The following is a 6,276-nucleotide window of genomic DNA, read 5'->3' as shown; positions in this document are numbered from 1 at the left end:
TTTCACAGGTAGATTGTATGGGATTTAAATTATCAAAACACAATTTTATTGTTTGAAAATGAATCGGCGGTAACAAACCCTCACGGTGTTTTCCATAGGAACGGTAAAGTGCTAACGTTTGATTTTTTTTCCCTTTTATAAATATTTTATTTATTTTCTCTTTTGTCTCCAGTTAATGAAATTATCAGGAAGGAGTTCTCTGGCCTGCCTTCCAGAAATCAAATATAGAGGACCGGATCCGCTAGACAACTTTTACTGAATGCTTCCACCTCTGACCTCCTCGTATCTTTCGGCTTGTCCAACCACCTTCTGTTTCCTCCCCTTCCATCGCAAGAAATCCATTTCAAGGCAAGAAACAATATACTGGCACACAATCTGCTTTGGCAGTTTCGCAGCTAATCAAATTGTTCCTGTAAACATCAAAGCGACACTCTTCCTTTTTGGTCGTAAGACTTATTGTTCTGTCATAATAAATGTGTAACAAAAGGAACATTAAGCAGAGGGAAGGTCTACGAGAAATGTCCATTCTAAAGTGGGGTCCAAATAAAGTAATATATATAGAATTGTCATTAATCTTCTATTGTACTTTGAACTTAAAGCAGGTTTTCAAACATCTAAAGCTGACTGCAATTGTGTTCCTCAAATCGGAAATAGAGGCTAAGGGGAGCATTTAAAGGCTCTCGTAGTGTAAATATAGTTCCTGGCTGTCAAAAAGAGAAAAAAAGAAAACAGAAAGGTCCTCTTTGTCTCATCTGCGCTCTTCAACCAATAAAGCCGCCATTTATACCTTTAGAAACTCTGGATCGTAGCAAGGCTCATGTCTTCTAAAAAAGAAAGCCACCGTTCCAAATAGAATTATTCCCCGACAAACTCATTCTAGCTGCAAGGTTAAGTTTCAGTAGGACATTTAGAAGGTTGAGGAGGGATACCTATTGTATTTCACCTATTAGATTATTTTCCACGGTGGCCATGGTATAAATCCAGGTCTTTTGGGAACGTCCAAAAAATAATAGTCCTGATTATTTTTCCGAGTTTATTTCCTTACATTTTATATACTCAGGTAGCTGTTTTTTTGTAAAATGTTGGTAAATCCCCATTTTTTAACCTCAAGTCAAATTACCAAAACCTCTATGTTGCAAATACAAGAATATTTTAATCTTAGTATTTTAGTAGCCCACTAATGAATGAATGTCTTGAAGATCTGATCTCAGAACACAGTAAATGCTAAAATTACCATTATTTATAATTGCTTGCATTCCGTTGTCTCTTATCGAAGCACCTTACCGGTTCTTTCCAAAAGCCTAACAGAATCTAGATAGGGCATAAGTAACAAAGAAAATAGATTGGTATATTTTAGATTCTTAAGATAAATATTATATATACATTTCTATAATTTTTTTTGTTGTAAAGGGCCATTTTGGCATTTAAAACAGGGATTGCTCATTTGTTTTAACTGACATCCCCTACATTGCATCTTTTTCCTACAGACCAACAATCATTTTGATGTATAAATCCGTGGGGTGTTCATCTACTTCCCTGTTATGGAAGAAATAGCTTCTGATTGGTCAAACCCTGTTTTAAATTTCTCTAGCAGAGTTCTCAGAGAGATTCTCTGTACGCATATGTAAATATTTAGTGCAAATTATGTTATTTATTGTGTCTAATCAAAATGTTTAGAATTATATGAATTTAACTAATGCGCTTGTTTTTAAAATATATATATAACTGGCTTCTGTAAATTTCTGTGGTATATAATAATGTACGTAAAAGGATTAAGTAACTCATTTAAAGCCACAGGGGCATTGAATGCATTTAGTTTCCATCTGGCTATACAGGAGTTAATGAGTTGTTTGCGAGAATCTAGTCCAGTTTGTCAATGAAACCTATCTGTGCTTCAAATATAAGGGTATAGAATATGATTATGTATTTTATATTCTACTGGAAAAATTGATTTTAAAAAGTAGCTTTTCAGTAGGTCGGGGGAAGCTGTTATCTGTTGCACTTTTGACTTCCTGTTGCATTTTAATCATAAACATTCAAACAGGAAATGCTCATAAGAGCAACTGAAGGAGAAATTGACTTCCCACAGTCTTCTATTACATTTTTGTATCATGTTTCTCTGAGTTTGGAAGACGATATTATCGATATCTTTCCATTACAAACGTTAGGCTCTCCCACAAATACTAATATATATAAAGAACATGGAAAGGTCATTAAATAATCATATTATTGAGTACCCAATTTAAAGTAACTTATACTCAGGGACAGTATTACATTTTTACGATATCAATATATTTCATCTCTGGCTATTGGTAGGTTTAACACTTTTGCCTAAAACTTAAAATTGTGTGACCTTGGTGATATGAACTGTTCATTTCATGCAGTTCAGAGTAATACTATCAATTATTGAGGTATTGTCCAACATATACCATACAATATTCACATTGTATCACCAGGGCGCTCTATAATCAACAAGGGCCCTGGTTGCAGAGTACTATAGCATATACTCGTCATATTAACTGCCGGCATTACATACCTCTGTGCATTATGAAGGTTCAGCCCCACTCAGCTTCCCGTGAGTGGCGGACCGAGCTGGCACTTTATTGAGCATAGCTAAATAGGGCCATCTCGGTCCTCCCAGCAGGAGATGCCAATTGGGGTTGTCCTTCATGATGACTACTGAAGACAGGGAGATGAAACTGTCCAAACCCTTGTGAATACACCGTAACCCATAAGTCTTTGTTGACACATACCGGCAGATTCACATCTTTCATATAGTCCAATACGTCCATATAGATAATAAGCTTAAGAGCATCGATCCTTTGCATCACTTATAGGCTGTAAGCTTGCGGCCTGGCTGGTATTTTATTGTTCTAACCATAATTGTTTGCCTCCGTAGGCTTCGGAATGTAGCCTTTGCACTATTCCTTCCGCGAGCCTCAATGGGTTTACCTAATAAATATAGTTAGCTCTCACTTTGCCTGGAATACAGCCATATTTGCACATGAGGAAATTCAGTTTTTCCTCAACAATGTGAATGTTTTTACCACAGTGCCTTCCTGCCATTGTACCAAAGAATCCCAAATCAAGTTGTCTGGAAGCTAAACAGGCCTCTAATGTATTTTCCATGAGCGTAATATTGTGTACATATCATTGGAATGCTGGATCTGTATTTCATTGCTGCCTTTGCAAATATTTGTCTGTGTCTGCGTTACCTAAATCTAAGAGACACGGAGTAAAGAGAAGCTTCTGGCCTAGCTGGTCTCTATCTTCTCTAGCGCTAGAATAACGTTACATTAACCACCAAAGAAGTTAGTAGGGTGACCCCAACACTGCCTCAGAATCATCCTATAGGAAGAAATGTCAGAGGCCACTGTCAGTATGTCAGTGTTCTAAATTGGAACACTGTGCATCCAATGGGAGATAAGAATGGCAGATTTTTCATCTCCCATTGGCTACCTAGAGATAGTTGCTCATCCGTAGGGTCTAAGGACTAGATGTGGACCATTTCTTGGTTAAAAATAACCACCACCATAAGCCAAAGATTACAAGCCTGCATGTTCTGATCTAACGCCTTCCAATTTAACGCATCCCTAATTTACAAATTTTAACCACTTGGTTCATAAAGTACTTGTTTAAAGATATTGAAAACATTATATTGCTTTTACAGTATTAAGACTATTGTTTCATAAGATACAGAGAGCCAAACGGTCATGGCTGCGTAAAAAAAACCCCAACATCACTGCCCAGGGTCATCATGAAAATATAACATCGCTAAGAATAAAATCAGCTTACTATAAAAAAATAAACACAAAAATATTATTAAGGGAATTAGTCAGCGTTAAAGCATTAGCAGGAATTTTAGTGCGAGAGTGGGTTTAGAGTCTAGCCTGTAAACTGTGAGCACAAAAAAACCCTAATTTATTTGCTATTTAAATCTAGCAAAAAACCAAATAAATGAAATAGAACCGCAATGGACGACAAAAAAAAATGCATAACATGAGTCAATTGAGTGGGCTTTTTTTTTTATAAGACAGGAGAGATTTCACCTTTACGAATTCCCCCAGTGATAACTCAACTGCAAAAATATGTTTACAAAAGAAAATATTTTATTTGTGGCAACCCGTCCTGTTTTGTGGCTTAAAAGCGGAAATATGCAGGCAAGCCAAAGAGCCGCGTCTAGCTAGAATTTTGCAAGGTGCCTGTAGCTGTGAATAATCATCCTAAAATCACATGACTTCCTGCAGCATAAACAGGACTTGTGTTACGAAACGATACTGAGGTGAACGGGTCCATGACGAGGTTGGTCTGAGGCAAATTATATTAGGGAGGATTTTAGGGTAGAAAAAAAATACTTTTCTACCTGAGCATAAACCCCAGCTCTGTATACAGTAATAACCCCCCACCACTATATACAGTAATGTTGGTCGGCATTGACAACAACCTGGTTTTATCTCCTTTTGTTCCCTTTATCTGCAGACCTGGAGGCCGCCATTGCTGTCAGTCATGTGATATTTTGGGTGGCTTTCCCTGCTCAAACACCACACTGAGCTGATGCTTTATGGCAATGCTAATGAAGTCATTCCTCCATAGACTTCTGTTAGTCAGAGCGGCCCATTGTGTGATTAAGACTATGCCATTCCATCATTTCCCACAGGCTGTAAGATAAGGAGTCGGGTATTTGTCTAGTAGCTTGGGGCACAGATAACAGAGCGAGAACTCATACACATGGCTAATATGCAGCTGCCTAAAAACCTTATTTTATTTTTTTTAAAAACAATGCTTTTGAATATATATTTCTAAACAACTTACTGGGTCGTGTTTAGGAGTTCTGTTGCATCTGACAGCCCTGCAGACAAAGCTTCCTATTAAAAAAAAAAAAGAGAGATCTTTGTTTAAAACATTTGTGACGCCAAGGTTCTTAATTGATTTGAAATATCAACAAATTATCGTGTTTAAGGAATAACTGATCCCCTGTTTGAGAAACACTGATTTACTTTTTTGTAAGTGCCTCTTCCTATGTTGTTATCAGCTACTCATTTTAATTAAGGTTCCATGTCTGTGTATATATATTGTACTAGAGATGATGTCATTGTCTAAGTATAAATGATGTCATAGGTATTCTAAATGTACCATATGAAGTCATGAAGTCAATAACGTTGCCGTGCAGAATTAAAGAGACGGTAACATTTTTTGTAATATAGATCCTCCCCGAATCATTGCACTTGGACCAAAGACAGCACCCCCCACGGGCATCATTCCATTAAAATGTAAAGATATGTTTATAAATGGTTTGCACTATTCTTATATATTCATGGAAATGTATCCGATAGGGATGTTCTCTATGTATGCATTGTCTCAATATTAACATCTTATATAAAATGACCTAGCCATGCAATACAGCTTTAAAAATGTTCTCAGAATTTAACATGTTAGCATGTTTTTTTTTATATATATATATAAATATATTTTATATTCTGTATATCTAAAATTGAGTTTGTGTGGTTTGTTCGCAATCAAGGGAGGGAACGAAATGATGGTTACACGGCATACAGGCAGACAAATGCTTGCGCGCCTCCACGCACCTACCCACGCAAGCAAAAATATACTTTTATTTTCTCATAAGTCATAATTTTAAAAGAAATAAAGAAAAAAATGCTAAAAGGTTGTTTGGCATTTCTCATTTGTTAATACTCGCTTTGTATCATAATGAAGAGCTACTTTAAAGCACAAAACTATTAACATCTGCTCCGAAAAGCCTACATGATTTCTAAGAGGAATTCCTTAATGGAATCCTCATTGACTAAATATACATTTTTTCTGCTCAAAAATCAATTCATTTCGTAGAAATCCAGAAGACAATCAGCATCAGGTCTAAGATTTTGACATTTTCTGGTGTTTCTATACGTGCAGGAGGTGAACGTTGATCCTTACGTATGTTCTGCGGTTTCCTCCGAACATCAATTCGCGAAACATCCTATCCTACAGGAAGTTATTGTTTCTTGTGATATCGGTTATAATTTCACTCATCCTTTAATTGATCAGAATATTGGTCATGGGTCACTAACCTTTCGAGAAGGAGGGGGAAAAAAAAGGAAATAAATGGAAAAACAGGAGAAAAAGTGGAAATTTATATAAAAACGCACGGTACATATATTGAGTATACAGTCTTGTTTTTTTCCATTTTAAATCAATTATATTACATAGCGTCCACAGCAGTGGCCAGGACTTATACCACCTGGTCTTGTAAATGTTTGTAACACTTAACCCCTTAAG

The sequence above is a fragment of the Sceloporus occidentalis genome, unplaced genomic scaffold (assembly GCF_023333645.1).
Source record: "Sceloporus occidentalis isolate IW3139 unplaced genomic scaffold, rSceOcc1.0.p SCAF_143, whole genome shotgun sequence".
Lineage (NCBI taxonomy): Eukaryota > Metazoa > Chordata > Lepidosauria > Squamata > Phrynosomatidae > Sceloporus > Sceloporus occidentalis.
The sequence above is the reverse complement of the archived record's forward strand: the minus strand, read 5'-3'. Positions refer to the sequence as shown.